The 15,898-nt window shown below is 41.6% G+C and overlaps 1 long non-coding RNA gene across 1 annotated transcript in view; it reads left to right on the forward strand.

Annotated features, from left to right (window-relative positions):
* Positions 1 to 14,603, forward strand: part of LOC138526979 (uncharacterized) — a 103,580-nt gene extending 88,977 nt beyond the window's left edge. Inside the window, exons 2-4 of the long non-coding RNA XR_011283794.1 lie at positions 13,708 to 13,792; positions 14,051 to 14,121; positions 14,220 to 14,603. This is a non-coding gene — a long non-coding RNA (uncharacterized lncRNA). The remainder of the gene's footprint in view (positions 1 to 13,707; positions 13,793 to 14,050; positions 14,122 to 14,219) is intronic.
* Positions 14,604 to 15,898: the final 1,295 nt, after the last annotated feature.

Below are 15,898 nucleotides of genomic sequence, written 5' to 3' on the forward strand. Positions count from 1 at the left end.
CTCTTGGACCATCAAAAACACCAAGGTTTCAGAAGGGCCAAAATGAGTAAGCCACTAAATGTTACTGTGGCATAAGACCCAAGATTCAATCTGAAGAAATGCATTGTAATAATATAGTGAAGAAGAAAAGTGAACAAGTGATTCAGATCACTCAACTGTAAGATGCCGGCTCAACACAGACTATAATCCTCTGCTGGGGAGGGCACTGCCATGTGACATAAAAAGAGAAAAAGGAACATTCACAGAGTTTAGAGAAGCCCGGGAGTTTCAAACCAGCAGTGTTGTGGAAGCAGAACGAAACCAGGAGGTCCTGGGTGCTGCAGAGGCAACCAGCTTTTGTGCGAGGAAAGCACACAGAGAGCTGGAAGAAGGAGAGACCAGGGGGAAGAAACCCCAAAGAAGTGAGCCAGTCATGAGTGGTGGTGTGAACAAGGAGTTGTGGACTGTGCAGTCTGGTAACAACAGAGCGGATGCCGAGAAGCTGAGTCGGAGAGAAGGTAGGAGCTGTCCTGGCAGCAAGAGAAGGAATCCCTGTCCTACAATCAGGCCTGGTGATGCCAACCCCAGCAGAGAAGGTAACAGGGATGGCGAGAGAACCGGGAGGGAGCATGAATATAGCGACTACCTGAATCATACTCATCCCAGTAATATTGTTGTAAGAAAGTCAAGTACCAATTATTACTGGCACATCACACTCGTCCCAGTAACAATGAGAAATGGATTTCAGAAGTGAGTCGCTAGTGGCACGATTATACTCTTCTCAGTGATATTGATATGAGAAGGTCAAGTGGGGGTCATCACTGACAGAATCCTGTTTGTATCAGGAAGAGAACCAACTAAGGTTGAATGGTGTGACAAAACTCAAGAGAGTTCTAGAAACTAATATATCGATTCACCCTCACATCCTACTCGTCCCAGTGAGAGAGTGAAAAGTCAAAAGACTGTGAATCATTACTGGGGTTATCCTACTTGTCCCAGTAAGAGAACAAGGGACCGTAAGAGTGCGAATTAGCCTTGATTTGATAGCACATATCCCAGCCAGAAAGCAAAAACAAAAGACTAACCAAGAGCATCATATTCATCCCTGTGAGGGGCCAAATAGCAAGAGGAACACTGAGAATGGGAACAAGAAGTTTGGTTCTATTTCTCAGAAGAGAAAGCTGATACTAGAGATGGAGATGGAGAGACTTTCAAAGACCTTGGAGAAGGGTGTGAACTCCAGAAAAGAAGACATCACACAACTAAGGAAAATGGGAGCCAGGGAGTTGGACAAGTATCCTAAGTGCACTGAATGACTTAATACAATGGATTGCCAAGAACTATCTTAAGATTCTGTATACAGGCCGAGGAAACCATTGCAGGGCAAGGTAGTCACTCTGCTGGGCTTTAGTTGTTTTGTCTTATTGGAAGGGTCAGCATAGTTTATTGTTGTACTGAGGTCAGACTTTGCTTTTGGATATCACACATTGACGATGAGCACCCTAGTTCTTTTTGTTAGGCAGTGAAATCCAAAGATTAGGGACAGTGAGGCTTTTTACTTATCATTTAAATAAGAGATCAGTAATTATAATAAATAATAATAATAATATTATAGATTTGTAGAAATGACAAGATCTGGTCTGTCTCCGCATTCTGACATTTCACAGCACTCACTTCCCTTCTGCATTGGTCTCCCTGCCCATTTGAAATTAACAGGTTTTCTCTGTCTTCCAATCTTTCCCCACTTCGCTTGTGACATAGTTGTTTGACTTATCAAGCCTACTCCTCTCTCCATTTCTGTATCAGGCAGCTTCTCTTCTTTCCTCCATATGCTCTTCTTCATCCCAGTTAACTGGGCTTTATTCTATTAAAGAACCATTTAGACTTCCTAGGTGACAGTAAAACATAGTGATCTTTTCTTCATACCAATCTTTATAAGGTATGCTCAAAGAGGTATTATTTGGATTCATTTTAGGGAGTTCCTCTCAGGAACGGGAGTCCTCGTCCCCAAAGAGGATGTCTCTCCCAGTGAGATCCCACTTGCCTCGACCTCTAGAGAGGGTGTTGTGGAGCGGGCCCACCTCCCTATCCTCACAGAGGGGGGCTTGGGGAGAAAGGGACAATTCCTGCCATTCGTCACAACTGTCTGCTCTCTTTCCTTTGCGTTACGGTTTTCCTCAATGGACCGTTCTTGGTCCCCTTCGTTTTTCACTGCGCACCTCATCTTTTGCTTCTAGTGTCAGTTCTTTGTGTTTCCTACTACGTCTACACTGTTGATATCTGGATTGTTTTCTCTTTTGTCTTCTTTCTCTGATTCTCTTCTTACTACTCTCAAGGCCTGTTTGCTGGCTGTCCAGTCATGGTTGTATTCTCATTTCATTTTCTCACTGCAATGCCTCCAAAACCAAGATTTCGTCTTCTCTGCCTCCCCATCCCATCTCTTGTCCCCGCTCTTACATTCCTTTTGTCCTGTCTGCTGAAACCTGGGAGTCATTTTTGACTCCGCCCTTTTCTTTTTCACCTCATAGTTCTAATCATTCTCGTTCCTGCTGTCTTCAACTCTATATTATTCATGAAGCCTGCCCATATCTTTCCTTCAATGATACAGCACGTCGTATATCGGCTCTGATACTATCACATTCGCAATTCTTGTTCTGCTCGGCTAACTGGCCCTTCGGTCTATCAACTTACTCCCTTGCCCTCCATGTTTAGCTGCAGTTTTATGGTCAGGTCTACTATAGGCATGAAAACCAGGGACTGCCGGGTTTTACTTGCCTAAAGTACGTCCCATCCCTAAAACCATCAAAATTGCACGGGGAGGACTGCCTGTCCTCACGTGTAAAGCTAATCCCTGCTCTCCATGCAATTTCCCTTATCTTTAAAATGGCCGCCAGTACACATTAAGGTGGTTGGCTAAACATTGTTGCTGTATTGTGCATGGAAAAAGCTATTTGTTTATACTCATTTTCATTTTGAAAAGGAATCAGAAAATGCTAGTTGAGCAGAAGTAATGACTGACAGGCGCTCAACTAAAATCATATTTAGCGGCTTTCACAAATAACAGAGTACAAATATTTGATTTGAATAGGTTTGAGGACCTATAAACCTGCTATCAGCTTGCCTGTATAATCTTTAAGTTTACGACCTGTATTTTTGTTGTTCATTTTTTCTTTGCTACATGAATTCATCATTAATAATATCATGTGCTCTGTCGCAAGAGCGCGTGTATTGATTGTGCAATGGACGCTTTTTATCCCAGAAGGGTTACTCTCATGCCCAAAGAGAGGAAGAACCACCAAACATATTGATTTATCTGTATAAATAATCCCCTGACGCCATAGTAATTAGCATGAGCCATTCAGCTCAACCTACCTAGCGCGCCTCTCTCTCTCTCTCTCTCTCTCTCTCTCTCTCTCTCTCTCTCTCTCTCTCTCTCTCTCTCTCTCTCTCTCTCTCTCTCTCTCTCTCTCTCTCTCTCTCTCTCTCTCTCTCTCTCTCTCTCTCTCTCTCTCTCTCTCTCTCTCTCTCTCTCTCTCTCTCTCTCTCTCTCTCTCTCTCTCTCTCTCTCTCTCTCTCTCTCTCTCTCTCTCTCTCTCTCTCTCTCTCTCTCTCTCTCTCTCTCTCTCTCTCTCTCTCTCTCTCTCTCTCTCTCTCTCTCTCTCTCTCTCGAAACCTAAAATGTTGCCTTCTAAATTAATGGGATGTGTAGCAATAAGGGGGTGTATCAATGAAATATATTTTGCCCATGTGCGATTTGTTTTTTACTGTTAGTGAATACGATGTAGTGTGAGTTTGGCCGGATTGTCTGCCCATAAAGCTGGCATCGGGTGATCTTGTTTGTGGGTCGGCCGACACTTACACTTTCTTTCCACCTAACCTAAGTTATGCCTAGGTCTGCACGTGGCATGTGTGAATTCTGTTTTCTGGCCAATGTCGCTACCAGATGTTGCACTAGTGTACTCACGAATGCCTGATTGATTACCAATGTGCCCCTCTGATGGCTTGAAGGGAAGAGGGAACACGTCCTATCAGAGCCATCTCTGTCCTTCCTCCTCCTGAAGGTGATTTAAATATTGGTGATAATAACACTGATTATTACAATGCTGAGAAGCTGAAGGAATCTGGCGCCAAGCACTATATAATAAAATGTTATTGGTATTATTCTCGTATTCCAGTCTGAATGGAGTGCAAGAACTCTCCTTCAGGCATCTTAGATATAAGAGCATTGCAGCTCTACTGAGGTCTGTCACTACTTCCACTGCTTTTCAATAAGTTGGCCATGGACTTAATTGCATTGGCACGTCCAGCGGTAGAGACCAGTGTTGGTGTTGGAGGAGGTTAAGGGCTCTTAAGTCCATTGTACTACTTTTTGACCAGCAGATGGAGTCTCACGGGAGGAGGGGAGGGAGGGGGGCATTGTCCTTCTCAGTCCTATCCTACCTCTTCCGCTGGGCACTTTGCTAGCTTGAAAGCCAAAATACAGCCTTTAATAACACCAGGCTATAAAAACCATTTCATATACCCAAGAAGAACTCAATGTTCAGCTTTTTAATTGGATTTGCAAGATGAACACGTGCATTAGTGGCCATGGCAGTCAGGTTCGTATCCCTGCGCCGCGCATTAGCGTGGTCCCGATCGCCAATGACCTCATCCGGATGCGCCATAGGCCGCTCTAATGGCAGCGAGATAATGCAGTTTGCCCAGAAAGGTTCCTGGAAGCAGTCACATGAATGCCAATATTTGGACTAAACCTTTTAGTGGAATTCTCAATAGGTCGATGACTGATGTGGTGTGCAGTGCATGTTGCAAAATGCACTTCTGCTTTACAGCTCTTGTCTCGGGTTTATTACTCCCCAAATACACATTGGCAGAGCATAATCATCCCTCAACGTTCCAAAGGAGGATTTCTTGCTTACATGAACCCTCTGCCTCGCTTGTCTCTGAATGTACCATCTAATATCGCCTTGGTCTTCCTATTAATTCCCCCATCAGTTTATTGGATGCTTTGTTACTTCCCCGGCAAGACTCCCTTAGGATCCCCCACTGGGCGTGGCTCAGTGCAGCTTCCAGTGGTACCCAGTGTTAATAATCATGGGAGAAATTTGCATACAATGATTCTGAATATATGCACATTTGTTCTCATGAATATTAATAAGGGAGATCCTGAAAACCTGTCACGGTTCCGGCCCTCAAGGACCAGAGTAGGACACCCGTGACTTAATAACATGGGACGTTGCCACTTTGCCCTTTCCAGCATTGGACGTGGCTCTGGATGTGTTGTTCCAGAGCTTTTGTGCCATTCATACATGGCAACACTATGCATTCCATTTGAGAGATACTAATCCGTGCCTGGTTTTAACTTTGCATGGATGGGCCTATTGTCCAGGGTTCGTCATTAGGCAAACCAGGACTACAAGTCCCAAACTGCGTGAAAGTGAAAACCAGAACTTGTATAGACATCTGTCAGTATTGTGGGTTGAGGTTTGGAATAACCCAGGCACATTAATCAGGAAAGTCAGTACACAATGAAGAGGGTACTAGAAGGAAATGTCAAATGCAAGAAATACCTTTGCACTTTCTCAGAGTCCTTTATGTTCCTTCTATACATCATTTTAAACATTATTTGTGTAGATTATTTGCGCTTATAACAAAATCATATATTTTTTTATATAGCACCGATGATATATTTTTCCTGCTTCCAAGCACTGTACCACTACCCACAATAAATAAGCAACATTTTTCGACCTCGTAAATATGAAGGTGGTGTCTGTCTGCCCAGGTAAGATTTGAACCCGTGAATGCAGACAAGGTAACCACATGGAACATTTTAACTCGCTTATCAGTCCTACTATCAGTTTGCCCATTCTATATCCAAATTGAATGCAGTGAAATTATTATGGCTTTGTAACTTTATTTGAAACCTCAGAAAGGGTAGAGACTAAAGTTTTTTAAAACCTGCATGTGTGTCATGCATTTACAAATAAAATAATTGGGATCATTTTAGAAAAAGTGAAAATTGCGCGCTGTAGAGCAGCACGGTTAGCACGTACGCACATTTGGGCTCCCAGCAGGAAATGTTAGTCTTTGAAAAAACGGGGTGCAAAAGTGAAGAGTAAAAGCAAGCATTAGTCACCTTTGCTATTTACTTTGTACATCCTTTCTTTAAAAAGCTATATGCCACCTACAAATAGCACTTAAAAAGCATTCTTTAAAAAAAAAAAATATATATATATATATTTTGATTTTGTAACGCGCACAGAACAGACTCAACCATATAAAGGTGCAGTTGTTATATATAGAGGAGCCACCAAGTGCATTGAATTGAGAAAAGCCTATTTTATGCATGATAAGAATTTCTAAGAGCCCTAAAAGAAATATAGAAACGCCTCTCCCTTATTTAAAAAGGAAGGTCGATTGGGCTCAGCGGAAGAGGTACAGTGATTCAAGCGCTCTGATCTCTCGGTGAAGACTGTTCCAAAATCTTGGGCCAAAGACAGCAAATCTTCTATCTCCCTTTGAAACAATTGAATACTTTGGGGGGGTGAGGGAGCTAGGGGGAGGGTGGCGGTTTACAACAACTGATCCCCTGACCGTTGCCTCCTTGTAGGGTGATAACGGCTGATTTTATCCCTCAAAGAGGCCGGGGCCAGTCCGTTCCGACATTTAAAAATCAGACAGTCCACCTTAAATATAATTCTATCCTCCATGGCCAACTAGTGGAGTGTTCAACGAGTGGCCAAAACATGAGCACACCGGCCAAAACGACAGACCAATCTTACAGCGGTGTTATGGGCTTTTTGAAACCTATACATCTGTTTTGCCGGAATACCCACCAGGAGGCTGTTGCAGTAGTCTAAATGTGCATACACCAAGGTACCAACCACAATCGCAAGGTCCTCACCTGGGGTGAACGGTTGCACCTGCCTCAGAAGCCACAGCAAGTAAAAGATTGCCTGCACCGTGGCGCTGACCTGGCCCTCGCTTCCCAGGATATCCTGCCAAATGCAGCTCAGGATTTTTGATCTTAGTAGCGAACATCAGCTCTTCTCCAAGAAAGCTGGGGACAGATCAACACTTTACTGCAGTGAGTAGCACCAGCTCAGTCTTAGTTGGATTGAGCTAGATCTGATTATCCAACCTCCACTTGCTCATATCGTCAAGGCATATTTTAACCCTGAGGAACGTTTCTTCAACTTTTCCAGTTTTAATGAACACATGAATTTCATCAACATAGAAACGGACATTCACCACATGACTCCTATCCATTAAGGGCCGCAAATATAAATTAAAAAGCAAATGCGACAGCGACGAGCCTTGTGGAACACCACACTCAAGGTATAGAATCTCAAATAAATCCACCAAGCTTTACCTGCTGTTGACGGTTGCTTGGAGACATTACCTATACTTCTCAAGCACCTGAGCAGGATGTGATGGCCAACTGTGCCAATGGCCACGCAATGGTCAAGTATCACCAACAGTGACAGCTCACCACCATCCACAACGCTTAACAGATCATATTGTATGGCCAACAGGGACGTCTAAGTCTCAAACTTGGGCCGAAAGCTGGATTGAAAGGGGCCCAACAATGCCTTATTTTCTACATAGTTCTACAGTTGGTGGGTAACCACCTTCTCAAGAAAGTTCTCAGGCGACAGAAGACCTGCTTCTGGTAGATAGTGCTGCAAGCTAGAAGGGTCCAAGTTTGGTTTCTTTAGGAGCGGTGTAACAATAGCTTTCCTAAGTTTCAAGAGCACTCCACCCTGTTCAAGTGATTTATTTATAAAAATAAGTCATAAATGGAGAAATATCCAATGCCATCCACCTCGCTGCATATCCTGCTCATGTGTAGGTTTAAGGGTTGCAATTAATGAGGAAACTCAGTCCTCAGACACTGGACTAAATTTAAATGCGACGGCACACTCAGAGTTCTCCACTGACATGGAACTAGGCAACATCGTCTGTCCAAGGATACTCTACCGTTCTGGAGATTTAGTAAGATTTTATTCTGAATAGTTTTAATTTTCTCCTTGAGAAACATGCTGAATATATTGGCTTGTGATAAAGAAGGGACAATCGATGAGACAGTACAACTCGGGTGACACAAATACTGAGGACAGCTCTCTCGAGTGTTTTTTCACTGCACCAATCTTCTTCTGGAGAATCTCAGTCTTGATGTTAACAATAGCTTGTTTATAGTCTCCCAAGGCTGATTTAGCCCTAAGGGCTTCACCTACTGTTCTAAACTCCCTCCATTTCCAATCTGTTGTTCTTAACTGTTTAGATAAGGGAACTAGCTTTTGCATTAACCATGGTTTTGATAATCTCTTCTGCTTAACTTTCAAAGGTGTGATTCTCGAACAGATCTCATGCATAATCGTGGCACCGGAAGTGAATAAATCATCACATGCTAATGATGGATCAATAGTGGCCCATGCACGCCCCACCTCAAAACCTGAGATAGTATCCATGTCCTTGAATTTGCAAGCTACCGACAAAGGCCTAACTTTAGTGGGAGATTTTCCGCCATGAGGTAAATTTAATGCAATATGTCGGGCAAAATGATCTGACCATTAGGTGGATACTGTGTCAGTCAGGGTTACACTGTTTCCTCTCGCCAACAAGAGATCTAAACAGTGACTATTAATATGCGATGGAAAAGTGGCTAGAGATGTCAACCCATGGTTGTCTCTAATCTCCCAGAATTCCTTGGAACCTGACTTCGAGTAATTTTCTAGCCAAAAGTCACCCAGGTAAACTTCTCTGCATTTGCTCCCTGTCAGGGTTAGAAATAAGTCCAACTGTTCCAGCGTGCTAATGGCGATATGCCCCTCGGTGGCTGGGCCCTTAACTTGGGCCTTTAACTTGGGTGACAGGCCGTTACCCACACGGTGGCCCTGCCACCTCGGGGCATATAGCCTCAGTATAACTTTTACTAAGAACATGGGTGACAACCCAACAGTCGGCAGACCTACCTGTGACCTATCATCCCAGTTAAGTGTCACCAAATGAGAGAGTTGCAATGAGGATCTGTAAATTACCGCCACCAGAGCCGGTCTTAGGGCAGGGCATGGCAGGCCGGGCGACCGCCCAGGGGTGCCATATTCCCCCAGGGCGCCATTAGCCCCCAGGGCACCAGCTCGGGGAAGCCTTTCAAGCGCTACCCCGAGCTGGCATGGTTGGGGAAGTGTCATTTTGAAATTAAATTTGCTTGCGGGAGCGGGAGCATTTAACAACAATAGGGTGCTGGTACCCTATTGAGATAATGACCACCCTGCTCCTGCGCAGGAGTGGGGCGATAATCATCTTAATTGTGTGCTGCAGCACCCTACTGTTGTTAAATGCTCTGGCTCCCGTGAGCGCATTTAACTTTAAAATTACATTTCTCCCACCACAAAAATAAACTTTTGGTGCCTGCACCCCCCACCCCCAATTGACCTGGGGTGCAACGGGAAAAGGGAGGTTGGGGGGGTGCCAATTTGTTCTTTTTCTGCCAGGTGTGCTGCTGCCACTAAGGCTGGCACTGACCGCCACTATACCACCCCCCAGGGGCGTTGCTAGGGGGGGGCTAAGGGGGCTATAGCCCCTGATCTTTTGGTTGTAGCCCCGGATAGAATCTCAGGAGCTACAGCCAAAAGACTAGCTAGCCCCCAGTCCCAACAGTTCCGACATCAGCATAGCCCCGGGTCTTTTCCAGACCTAGCAACTCCCCTGCCACCCCCTCTCCGACCCACCTGATCTACTGACTGTAACAGACTGTGAACATGTAAATGCGACCTGCAAATAACGCTTTGCAGACAGCCTTTACAATGAATTACAATGGAATACGCCTACCTTTACAATTAAATTAAGAATCTTGGTGCACTACTGTTGTAAATTGTATTCGTTATTTTCCTAAATGTGTAGTAATGACAAATTAAAGCTTATTCTGGTGCTCCAGGTTCAGCTCTTGCTACTCAAAAAAAGAGCTAATAACATGTCAATTATATAACCTCAGAAACCACTGAGGAAAAGACCTGGTCACTCTCTGCGAGGAACTAACCTCTTCAATAGTATTCACAAAAAGAACATTCTTTTGTTTACATCAAGTCAAAAAATAATGATTTTACTGTTCAAGAAGAAATACAGTATATGTTTTATACATCAAACAAATCATGTATTGAGTTCATTCACATAACAATGTTGAACTTAGATCATAACACATCAAATAAAGTGAATTGTGTCATCCACGATAGATGGTGTTCACATTTTTGTAAAGTGGGTTTATACAGAGGAATTATCTCCAAGATTTTAAGGGAATACATATAATACAGTAACATCTTTGTATTGATCATTCTTAATGCCACTTCATCTGTCTAGCTAGATGAGATGGATGCAATCAATACTTCACACAATGTTTTTGGGGGTTCAAGGACCGCTTCTTCAGGTGCAGCTGTTACTGCTAATTTAAACTGTTGAGAAAACGACAGACAGAAAGTATGTCACTACTAAGTACTATTCAGAATGAAACCTCATGAATAACTCTATGGTAACACATCGTTTCACCAACCTTGCCGGACAATTTAACTCAATTCCAAAGTAGGGATGTTGGGTGTAAGTGTAACTTAGATGCTCTGTAATCTGTAAAAGGATTAAACAAATAATAATAATAATAATAATAATTCATAATGATGTCCTTTATGTCTAATCCTTAAAGAAGTACTCATGATAGTGTTTAAGATTATATCAAATTTGTAATGGAGATGAAAGAAAGAGAGAACAAATTAATGCCTACTTATACTGTATCCAAAAACTCCAAATGATCACACTTGTGTCAACTTAATATATCCAGCAGGCGAATCTGAAATTAGTGTGAAAACTACTTCAGAAAAAATGTCATGTCGGCCAATATTTATAGCTTACTGTCAAACAATTTGACAATAGCTTGCAGCACTCAGTGTCCATAAATCGATTACTCAGAGCTATTGCTAACTTCAAACTTCATTCAAACGTCACGCTGTGCGGAACCAGGAAATGGCTGATAATTCAGCCTGCCGTCCCGCATTGCGCTGTGAGATTAGTGATCAATTCAGTCACGTAATGTAACTGTAGGAAAGTTATATCGATTACTTGCCACCGTGAGAATGAAAGCTATTGCTTACCTTCACTGAATAGTTTGCTCTATGCGGAAACTGGAACACGGCTAATGATTCAGGCTCCCGTCCCGGATAGGCCGTTAAATATGAAAATGCTTCTGGGTTTGGTTACATGTTTGTAATCCGGTCACGTGATTTAGTCATGTGAAAATGTTGCGAAAAGACTAGTGCGTAATGGATAGAATAGGAGTTGCAACTAAATTTAATGTTGGAGTTGCTAGCCAAAAGCATGTCTGGACAGACATATAATTATAACTTTTATGTTAAGTCAGATGAATTCCAATAGGCAATATTTTAATATTGGTGGCTGAATGAACAGCTTGCAATCTTCCCAGTCAAATCAGGTCAGCTGCTGTGTATATCGTATAAACACATGATGGTGATGCCGATCACATAATAAAAAATATGAACAAAAGTGTTGTAACTCCGTAAACGTCTATTAAAGCATCACAGATGATCTAATCCTGCTTGAAAGTGTAAATTATATCCTATAAAGATGTAATGATGACTAGAACAGCAGTCTATCTGCCTCCATTTCAAGTATTGTTTAACTGATGTCATGCAGTTACATGTTTTCATTGCATATCAATTAAATTGAATAGCAATGTTTACAGAATTGAACTATGTCTCATTTTCAATTCATTTTAGAGCTATCACTCATGGTGTTCTTGGATGTAAAACTTGAAGGATTGCTGAAATGGCAGTCTCCATTCTCCAATCAATAGTGTAATGTTCTAGTATTGTCACATGCCAAAACCTAAAATAAATTTACCATTAAGTTCATGAGTGTTCAATCTGCTGTAGCTTAATTTACAGGATGGAAAATTGGGAATTCAATCAAAATAATATGTTTTACACAAAACTCAGTGTGTGCATTCAGAAGAGATATCACTAGTAATCCACTTCACTTCAAAATACTGACAAAAACAAATTAATTAAATAAAACAAGTCAGATCAAATTCATTATTCATCCCTTTGTGTTCCAATGAATACAGTCCCTCAATCCATTCAACTTCTTTCTGCCTGAGTAAAATACTAATGTCACCCCCTCTTGTTGGACAGGTAACCTGTTCCAATATGATAAGTTTCATCTGAGCTATTGAGTGTTTAAATGTTTGAAAGTGTTGTGCCACTGGCGAATGTGTCGAACATACGCGGTTGTTGAACTTATGTTCAGTCCATCTGATTTTTACTTTTCTGGACTTGAGGCCTACATAGAATATACCACATGGGCATCTAATCGCATAGATTACATTACTGGAATCACAGGGGCTAGTGTGTCTCCTGGGTATCTTTCTGCAGGTATACCGATGATTAATACTTGGTCCTTTGATGATATTATTACAATGTTGACAATTGTTACATGGTAATGTGCCCTTAAATATTCTTTGTTCCGTTGAAGTCTAATGGTAGTCTGCTCGTACTAAATGGTCTTCAATACATTTACTTTTCCTGTATGCGAATGTTGGACTATTGGTAAATAACTGAGCAAGGATAGGATCCATCTTAAGTATTTCCGAGTTCTTTTTGATGATCTTTTTAATTGTGTAGCTCTATTCTGAGAAGGTGGTGATGTAAACCAGTGGTTCTGATTCAACTTTTTCAGAGGGCTCCAAGATTTGAGATCTCACAACTGCCAAAGCTTTAGATAGAGCTGTATTCAGTTGTGTACTAGAATATCCTCTTTTTGAAAATTCGTCTTTCAAATTGTTGGCTTGCTTGTCAAATTCTGAACCTTCAGAAATGATTTGCTTGTAGCGTAAAGATTGGCTAAAAGGAATGCTTTCAATCGTCTTTCTTGGGTGAAAACTGGATGGCATCAATATGCTGTTTCTGTCGGTGGGTTTATTGTAGATAGTAGTTTACAAAGTATTTGCTTTAGCATAAACTTCTACATCCAAAAATGGGATCCGACATTTGCTCGTCTGAGTTGTAAATTTCATTCTAGGTGCCAATGAGTTCATAAATTCAAAGAACATTAATAGATCTTGCTGAGTGCCTCTCCACACTCCAAACACATCATCTATGTATCGATGGAAGCTTCTTAAATGGTCCTGGTATTCCGGTCTGTTCAGCACTAAAGTTTGTATTAAATATGCAATATATGCATTAGCATATCCCGGTGCCATGGCTGCCCCCATGGTTGTTCCAGATATTTGGATAAAATATCTATCTTCAAACTGGAAAAAGTTGTTCAGAACTATTTTCGAAAGGCTCAGGATACAAAACCTGTTGGCGCTGCAATCTTGTGATGACCGGAGCAACCACTCCATTCCTTCTAAGCCTGCCTCATGTGTTATGTTTGTGTATAGACTACAAACATCCATAGTAAACATGATGTCAGTTGAGCTGACAAATTCCAGATCTATAATTTTCAAAAGAAAATCCGTAGTATCCTTCAAATAAGTTGATGTACATTGAACCAATAGTTGAATAGCTTTGTCTATGTACTGTGCAAGTGGTTCAAGAAGACTATCTGAAGCTGCTACTATTGATCTTACGGGTGGATCCAATAGATGTTTGTGTACTTTAGGTAATATGTATACTACTGGCATCACAGGATGACGTTTATTGAGAAAAGATTTTGTTTTTTCAGAAATCCAGTCGTTGGATACAGCTTCATCCAAGAATGTGTTAATAAGTGATCTTACTCTTTCTGTTGTATCAAAGAATACTTCCAGGTATGTGTCAAAATCTTGTAATTGTCGTTCCACCTTTGGTCAGATTCACCTGCTGGAGATATCAAGTTGACACGAGTGTGATCATTTGGACTTTTTGGATACAGTATAAGTAGGCATTTATTTGTTCTCTCTTTCCTTTATCTCCATTACAAATGCAATATAATCTTAAACACTATAATGAGTAACTTCTTTAGGGATTAGACATAAAGGACATCATTTTGAAAAAAAAAGTTGTATTATTTTTTTATCCTTTTACAGATTACGAAGGATCTAATTTACAGTTACACCCAACATCCCTACTTTGGAATCGAGTTCAATTGTCCAACAAGGTTGGTGAAACGATACATTTCCCTAAAGTTATTCATGAGTTTTCATTCTGAATAGTACTTAGTAGTGACATAATTTATGTCTGTTGTTTTCTCAACAGTTGAAATTAGCAGTAACAGCTGCACCTGAAGAAGCGGTCCTTGAACTCCAAACACGTTGTGTGAAGTATTGATTCCATCCATCTCATCTAGCTAGACCGATGAAGTGGCATTAAGAATGATCAATATAAATATGTTACTGTATTATATGTATTACCTTCAAATTTTTGGAGAAAATTCCACTGTACAAAAAACACGTTTTACAAAAGTGTGGACACCATCTATCGTGGATGACACAATTCACTTTATTTGATGTGTTATGATCTAAGTTCAACATTGTTATGTGAATTAACTCAATACATGATTTGTTTGATGTATAAAACATATACTCTATTTATTCTTGAACAATAAAATCATTCTTTTTTGACTTGATGTAAACAAAATAATGTTCTTTTTGTGAACACTATTGAAGAGGGTAATTCCTCGCAGAGAGTGACCAGATATTTTCCTCAGTGGTTTCTGAGGTTATATAATTGACATATGTCTGCCTTTAGTCATGGGAATGCAATCTTTTTACACCAACATGAAAATCCCATGCAAGCATAAAAAAGTGTGTCCCGTGAAATCATAGGGGGGGATGAGGTGGTGTTAATTCCATTTTTTTTTTAATTCTCCACCTCCAAATGGCAGCAGAATTCCCTGGATCTTAAAAGAAATGGGTAAATGACTCACGCATACTTTTATGCTTTACTTTTACACTCCAGGGTAAAATATGACCCCCACTAAGCTTTATTTTTAGTGAAGACCATCCTTGGTTTCTAAACCAACTAAATGCAATGGGTGAAGCCAAATTGGCGCCCACTGCATGTTTGACCTCATCAATGCAATATTGGGAAGGATTCCCTGCAGAGAGCCGGATCCGGTGTGGGAATTCCCCTGTGAGTTTCTCTGCTCCATGCAGGGAATCCACATGAACCGCCATTTTGATGCAGACAGAGAGGTGTGGATTTTGCTAATTCTTTTGCATGTGTAAATGGCAGGTGCTTGCCATAGTAATCTGTTGTAGTGGCAAAGGCCATTATCAACCGCCATTGGGTGCACATGTACTGACGGCAGTGATCCAAGAGGATTATACACGTAGGGCAGCAACAGGGCCAACGCGTCTCTCTTGGAGGCGGGGCTAAACAAAGCAACTCAGGTTCGAATCCTGTTCCTACGATTACAGACTGGTCTCCAGTATTAAGGGCAGAAACGCAGGTCCCTGCAATTGCTTTATACTTGAAAGTCTCATGCGTGCATGAAGTCAATTGCTCACATAGGCTTGAGGAGGAAAGCCCAGGAGTTTAGCTCCTCTCTGCACCCTTCCTTCACATTATGTGGGCAAAGAAATGGGCAGCTGGAGCACAGAGAGAGAGAAATGAGACCCAGTCTCTTACTTTACTCTGGTGTTTATGACCCTGTTTTCCAACATGCAGTGTATCCAGTTTCTCACTTCACTGTGGTTCTGGGTATTCAGTTTCCCAACATGCAACATTTTATTTTACACATTGTTTCTCAGTTCACTGTGAGGATTTTGACTGTTCAATAGGGTTCCTATGGTTTCACTTTCTGTACATGCAGTGTATACGGTCCCTCACTTCACAGTGGTACTTGGGTTTATCTTTCTCTACATCCAGTGTACGCAGTCCATCACTTCACTATGGTACTTGGGTTTCACTTTCTCTACGTGCAGTGTATCCAG

Source organism: Ambystoma mexicanum, chromosome 14 (assembly GCF_040938575.1).
Source record: "Ambystoma mexicanum isolate Mex_15411 chromosome 14, UKY_AmexF1_1, whole genome shotgun sequence".
Lineage (NCBI taxonomy): Eukaryota > Metazoa > Chordata > Amphibia > Caudata > Ambystomatidae > Ambystoma > Ambystoma mexicanum.